Source organism: Meles meles, chromosome 6, assembly GCF_922984935.1.
Source record: "Meles meles chromosome 6, mMelMel3.1 paternal haplotype, whole genome shotgun sequence".
NCBI classification, from domain to species: Eukaryota; Metazoa; Chordata; class Mammalia; order Carnivora; family Mustelidae; genus Meles; species Meles meles.
In genome coordinates this window covers 25,884,730-25,892,471 of record NC_060071.1, presented here as the reverse complement: position 1 = coordinate 25,892,471, position 7,742 = coordinate 25,884,730, and the positions used below count along the sequence as shown (strand labels likewise).

Below are 7,742 nucleotides of genomic sequence, written 5' to 3'. Positions count from 1 at the left end.
TTGCAACCTCAGTTTAAAAACAAAACATGATTTCAAATCCTGGAACTGACACAGATATATGGCCATCCAAAGCGGTTCCAGCAGGAATCTCTGGTCTTCAGTTTTTCCTTCAAATGACAGCACACATATCTGCATACAGGTTGAAGTATCATGAGAACATTGCACACAAAGTGATATCATTTCTGAAGATAGTTAAGATAGTTGTGGGCTCAAATCAGTATCATTTCTATAAACCAAAAATTATTTTAATTCTCAAATTATTTTAATTTGTGATAACTAATTCTTCTTGACTTGGTCTATCAATGTAGTATAAGAGATCACCGACAGAAATTTTAGTGTTTCTAAAAGCTCAGGATATATGAGAGTCATAGAACAAAAAAAAAATCAAGAAAACATTTGTACACCAGCTCTGATACACAGGCTAAGCTCAAATTAAATGTCCTGTGCAGCCATTAGTATTTCAAGGAAATGCAAAATGCTCAGAGAACTTAAGAGTTCCTTAGAATGAAGTCCAGAAACAAACCTGTTCAAGTCAATCTCTTGCTCATGTAAAAAACTGAGTGAATCATCTTTTATTTCAAATCCAAGTTTATTTTGATTAAGGCAGGAACATTCCAATAACCTCTTTTTTGCCAGAGCTGCATAAGTCAACTCACTGTAGATCTTACCATGATTTTCTGAAACTGCTTTTCAAAATCTGATCATCATAAAATGGTTTACTGAAATACATTTACATGCTACAGTGGCCTAGTTTTGAAATAGTACAATGCCATTAATAACTTCAGTTATTTGCATGGCACTTGCTTATGGAGATGAATGAGTCACCTGATTCTGTGCCCCTGAATTGTAACTTACAATGATTAACTGGCATTTTTGCTTCATTCATTGCCTTAGTTGGCAGTAGTCTGAAGCCCTTCCCCATGGCTCAGGCAGCTGGACATGAGACTGCCATGGCCCTGAGAGAACCAGCTTAGCCAGCTCAAGACATAAAGATGCTAAATTGTTGGCTTTTACGTTTTAGAAATAATAAGAAACCCCAGAAGCATGAAGACAAAAACATTTTAAGAATATACTTGCAAAGCTGGTGCAACCACTCTGGAAAACAGCATGGAGGTTCCTCAAAAAGTTGAAAATAGAGCTACCTTATAACCAGCAATTGCACTACTGGGTATTTACCCTAAAGACACAAACGTAGTGATCCGAAGGGGCATGTGTACCCAAATGTTTATAGCATCAATGTTCACAATAGCCAAACTATGGAAAGAACCTAGATGTCCATCAACAGATGAATGGATAAAGAAGACGTGGTATATATACACAATGGAATACTATGCAACCATCAAAAGAAATGAAATCTTGCCATTTGTGATGATGTGGGTGGAACTAGAGGGTATTATGCTTAGTGAAATAAGTCAATCGGAGAAAGACAACTATCATATGATCTCCCTGATATGAGGACGTGGAGATGCAACGTGGGGGTTTGGGGGGTAGGAAAAGAATAAATGAAACAAGATGGGATCGGGAGGGAGACAAACCATAAGAGACTCTTAATTTCACAAAACGAACTGAGGGTTGCTAGGGGGAGGAGGGTAGGGAGAGGGTGGTGGGGTTACGGACATTGGGGAGGGTATGTGCTATGATGTGTTCTGTGAAGTGTGTAAACCTGGCGATTCACAGACCTGTACCCCTGGGGCTACTAATACATTATAAGTTTATTAAAAAAATTAAAAAATTAAAAAAAAATATACTTGAAAAAGATCTTATACACTGGAAAGAGAGAGAGAGAAGGGATTTAGGAAGAAACAAGAGAGTTGAATAAGGGTTAGTTGTGGAGGGGTTCTTGTACACCAAGACACCCACAGTTCTCCTACCCACACCAGTATCATAGTATAAAGCTGTGGAGTTTCTCAGCTTTCTGTAAGGGTATAAGAAAATGGCAAACATTTTCCATCATCACGTGGAGGAACTCAAGTATGGGACTGAGGGCCAATGTCCTAGAAAAACTTCCACTTAAGACCAGGACACACTGCCTAGAGAGTGGCCTTGCCTATGCCCTACAGGAGATGCATTCCATGAATACTCAGGAGGAACTGGAGACATTCTCATGGGTGAAAGCACCCATGATGCAGACACAGTGTGGAAGAGAGCCTCACTCCTGTTCCTCCACCTGTAGGAAACACCACCTACTAAATCTATTCTCCAGAGAAGAAAGGGAAAAGAAATCTTGAAAACCCAAAATTGATGTATTCCTTTTTTAAAGGGGGATTCATATAATAAAACAGGGACTTGAAATAGGGATTAAACTGAGCCATGGTAAAATAACCCACATTTTCCTTTTCACATCAAAGTTTATAATGTGAAAATTTATGCCTACCATAGGGGCTTTTATGGCAAATAAGCAAGCTCTACAGATGGCTTGAGATAAAAAAGACTTATTGTGTAGTCATTATTGGTTGTGAGATATATACATTAACATAACAAAAGATGAAAGGGATAACAGGGAAGAGGGTTTGGAGAGATATGACACAATTCTTGATACACTATAGCTGTATTGTAAATCTTATTTGTAGTAAAAAAAATAGATATGCCATTGTACATTGTGGTGAAAAAGGAAAAAAAGTTACTGTACTCTACTTTTTAGAGTTTAGTTTACTCTACTAAACAGGTAAATTGTGTTTTTTGCTGTTGTTTGCTTTTAAGCAATTTTTAGACCATGATTAACGTTAATAGGAATTCAGGCCAGTGTGCCACACTTCGTTGTCCATAGCTCTGTCCAGCTAACTAGGAGAAGGACCTGATGTGCTTTGAAAATTATGAAATATTAACTCCAGGGTGGTTGGTGGGATGAGAGAGCTTATTATCTTCTAATTCCCCTTTAAAAAAAATATTTATTTACTTAAGTAAGTTCTGGACCCAATGTGGGACTTAAACTCATGATCCTGAGATCGAGAGTCACATGCTCTACCAACTGAGTCAGCCAGCTGCTGAGTCAGCCATTGTCTTCTAATTCCTGACACCTGTGACCCATGAATGCAGTAGAAGACTGTGTGAAGAAGTCAGAATAACCCTGGTGCTAATAACCCTAGTAAACCACAAGTGAATGGCACTACCACTTTTGCAGCCTATACTGAGATCAAATACATACATTTTAAATAAACAGATAATTAATCATGATAAAAATTTATTACCTGCTATTTGCATTTGGTATAAGTCTATGTCTACACTGTCCAACATGATGGTCACTCACCACAGTGTAGTGCTTGAATGTGACTACTTGAAAGGAGCAGTGTGAAGAAGAAGAAGAGGTGAAAACAACCCCTGGACCTGCCAAAGCCCACGTGCCACTGCCTCCCCATGTCCAGAGCTTATGACCTGTCACCATGGCCACCATACCCAAGAGAAAGGCTGAAGGGGATGCTGAAGAGTAAGGCAAGATGAAGGATGAGCCACAGAGAAGATTTGTACGGTTATCTGCTAAACCTACTCTTCCAAAGCAAGAGCCCAAGCCTAAAAAACCCCTGCAAGAAGGGAGAGAAGGTACCCATACGGAAAAAGCTGACACTGTGAAGGATGAAAATAACCCTGCAGAAAACAGAGATGCCAAGACAGACCAAGCACAGAAAGCTGAAGGTGCTGGAGATGCCAAGTGAAGTGTGTGCATTTTTGATAACTGTGTACTTCTGGTGACTGTCCAATTTGAAATAGTATTTTTGTTAAGTCTTATAAAAATGCATAATTTTGTTTTACTTTTACTTTTTGTTGTTGTTGTTGTTGTTTTGGTTTTTTGTAAACTATGTTGTTAGCACACAGAACACTTCATTGTTGTTTTCGGGGAAGGGCATATGTCACTAACAGAGTATCTCCGAAGCTAGATTGACACAAGGGGAAAAAACACCTTTCCCTTCTAGTTTAGAGAAACGTCCTCTTGGCTCCCAGCAGGATGGATTCCTGATGTTGACACATGTGAGCCACCTTGGCACGAACAGCTTGGTGGTATGTAAAAACTAAGTTTCATATTTTTATATCCTCTGTTCCCTCTCTGCCTTCAACATAGACTTGACTCCGTTAAACCCAGGGAGCTAATGGTTCCCAGTACATCAGGCATAGTGTCACCACTGACAGGGCGCCCTCAAGAGTTCCTTTTTTAGTTTGGGGATCTTCAGATTGATAATTCTGCCATTTTCATTTCATTTCTTGAAAATCAGGGTCAGCTTGTGAAAAGTTGTCAAACAACATGCTAGATGAGAACTGTCAACCCTCACTCTAAACTTTCCCTGTTCATAGAGCATCACATGAAGACTTCACTGGGTTTAATAGTGGCTTTCTGATTTGGTAGTTCATTGAAGAAGGGAATTTGAAAGTTGTTGTATACTTTTAATGATTGTCTGCCCATGGACTGCCTGAAATACCATGATTGTTTATGAAAAGCATCTTTAATAAAGTTGGATATGGTCTGGCTTGGGGAAAAAAATCTCAATAATAGTATTTTATATTTATTACACGCTGAGATAATATTTTAGATACATTGAGTTAAATTAAATATATTAATTAATGTTACCCATTTCTTTTTGCTTTTTCTAACAGGGCACTAGAAAATTTCATATTACATATGTGGCTTGCATTATATTTCTAGGACACTGCTAGTCTGTATCATCCGTCTCCTTAGAAAAAATATAAAAGGAACATTATTCCATATATATTATGAATATTTCTGAGTGCCGTAATATCAGGAAAAGAAATGTGCATATCACTAAATTTAAAATAGTTGGCAATTATTCATAAACTAAGTTAACAGTTTTTAGTGTCTAGTTTGTGCCAAATACTGCTGGGAGTTTCATATATATAATCGCAAGCTTCACATATCAGACAACACTGTTCAACAGAGAAGTGAAGCCATTAGGAAATATACATGTACAAAAATAAAATAAAGGGATTAGTCTAGAGATTGATCTTAGGCAACTATGAGTGTTGGTTAAATAGTATCTGAAAGGCTTGTGTCTTCTCATCTAAATCTTCAACTTCAAGTTTGCAGAGCAGGAAGATGCTTTCAAAGAGAGGAAGGGTAAGGGCAAGCTGGAACTCACAGGCATATGTTGAAACTGATAATAATGGACTGGATCCATGTCAGCAGTGGTGTGCTGGAGCCTCTCATTCCAGCTCACAAGAATCCATTGTACATATCTCTTCCCAGCTTCACATACAGTCATACCGCATTGGTAGCTTGAAATCATCCAAACAGGGAGGCTTTACACCATGTGATTTGGCAAACACAGCAAAACAGACCTTTTGTTTTTTATCAGGAGAGTTGATTTTAAAGCACTACTTAATACACCTCTATGTAGCAGTCTTTCACTGCCTCCAGTTTTCATGATGTAGGTGATGTAGGAGAAGCTGACACCCTTCACTGTGTAGCTAAACATCTACCTGACCCACGAGTTAGAGAAACTAATGGAAAATCAGCAGCAGGTTTGGCTACTGCTGCACACCAACAAGGAAGCCAGCAGTTAAGTGACATCGTGTGTGCCCTTGCTCCAACCTTCCAAGCATGATAGCCTGGAAATGTAATAGCTTGTACATATACTCATAACTACTGCTTCACTGCTGTCCCCCAAATCTATGCAAAATGCTCTTGAAGCCCACTCCAACTGGAAACATATGAAGAGAATTCTGGGGAACAGAGCTGAGCTTACCCACATTGACACATTACAAATTCACTAAATTCTACAACCATCTGAGAGATAAGGATTTTTATACCCATTTTAAAGGTGAGGGTGTCAAGACCCAAAAAGTTAAATTACATTTCTCTAATTGCAGAGCTGGTAAGGCAGAATTTGGAGAGGTCTGTGTGATTCTAATTCCCATGTTTTTCCTACCACCACATACTGGGTTCCAAATAAAGACTTCCTTTAGAACAGGTATATCCCCTCCACAAGAAGTTTCCTTCTGAAGGAGGGAAACTCACCTCATTGAATAATTACTCCATATCTGTCCTTGAGCCAAATATTTCATATTCAAGATTAACTCACTGAAGTCTCATAAACCCCAGGAGGTGAGAATATGTTACTTGTAGGAGAAGAAAATGAGATGCTGGGATCTTCAGAAGTCTTATAAGGAGGTAGTAGAATACACAAGAGGCAGAATGCAGACAGGATCAGAGCACTTCCTGCCCCCAGCCAAATGACCAAAGGGAAAAATAACTGAAGTGAAAATGCTTTGTAGAAACCTATACAGATATATTTCTTCTAATACAGTATGAAATAGCACATTTCTCCTAAAGACAAGAAATGAAGACCTAACCATATCCAAGGAATCAGGGTCCCTCCTGACCCTACCTCACAGAAGGAGTGGGTTTTAGATAAAACCTAATGGACATGGGGAAAGGATTGTCTCTGTCTTCCAAGTCTCCTCCCCACAAACCAGGTCTGCTCACAGAGACCCAGAAAATTCCTCCCCTCTGCAGTTTCTCCCACTTGAGGCCAGGTATAACCGTATTCCTGAGGTAGGCAGATGGCAGAGAATTGAAGTGAGGGCAGGACACCCAGTTGGAGGTGGTTACAAGAGCAGGAAAATGGACTGGTAGCGTGAGTGGGGCTTTATGATTCCAAAGAAAGGGCATTAGTTGATTCTCCCTTCAATTTTATCACTTATAATATTGCTCTTTATGAAAGCCTGTGTTTTGGGGGTAAGAGGGACAGACAAGCAAAAAAAAACATGGTATAAATACAGATTCACCTTATGAATATGGGCATGTGTTTCAGGCATGTCCTTAACTTTGCCTTGGTTCAGCCTTCCAGTATTATTTTTCTAGCTTGTATTGATAGTCCATACAGTTAAGCTTTGTTGGTCCAGGAAGATAAAATATTAGAAAGGAATATAAAACAATGGAATACTATGCAGCCATAAAAAACCAAAACCTTGCCATTTGCAATGACATGGATGAAACTAAAGGGTATTATACTAAGTGAAATAAGTCAATCAGAGAAAGACAATTATCATATGATCTCTCTGGATATGAGGACTTTGAGAAGCAGGGAGGGGGTTTTGGGGGGGGAGGGAGGGAAAAATGAAACAAGATGGGATCAGGAGGGAGACAAACCATAAGAGACTGTTAATCTCAGGAAGCAAACTGAGGGTCGCTGGAGTGGAGGGGAGTGGGAGGGATGGGGTGGCTGGGTGATGGACACTGGGGGAGGGTAGGTGCTATAGTGAGTGCTATGAATTGTGTAAGCCTGATGATTCATAGACCTGTATCCCTGAAACAAATAACACATTATATGTTAATAAACAAAATAAATAAATAAATAAATAAACCAAAAAAAAAAAAAAAAAAAAAAAAAGAAAGGAATATAATCTCTATTGGTCCACAGGGAAAACATTTCTAAAAATGGGCAGTTCTGTTTCCCAGGAATATGACCACACTTTCTCTCGATTTTCTAATTTATATTTATTATGAAAACTATTTATTTCTGAAGGATATCTTATTATTTTCTTTGCAAATATTTTGTGGGAAATAATTAATTTTATCTATGTATATTTATTCTGATAAATGTACATATATACACTTTGATATGTATCCCAGATGTTTCTTATTAAGAATATACTATGTGTCCATAATGTGGACTTTTTTTTTAAGATTTTATTTATTTATTTGACAGACAGAGATCACAAGTAGGCAGAAAGGCAGGCAGAGAGAGAGGAGGAAGCAGGCTCCCTTCCGAGCAGAGAGCCTGACATGGGGCTCG

General features: G+C 38.7%; 1 pseudogene; it reads left to right on the top strand.

Moving 5' to 3' along the window:
- Window positions 1–3,380: 3,380 nt before the first annotated feature.
- Window positions 3,381–3,650, top strand: LOC123943509 (annotated as a pseudogene).
- The last annotated feature ends 4,092 nt before the right edge of the window (window positions 3,651–7,742 follow it).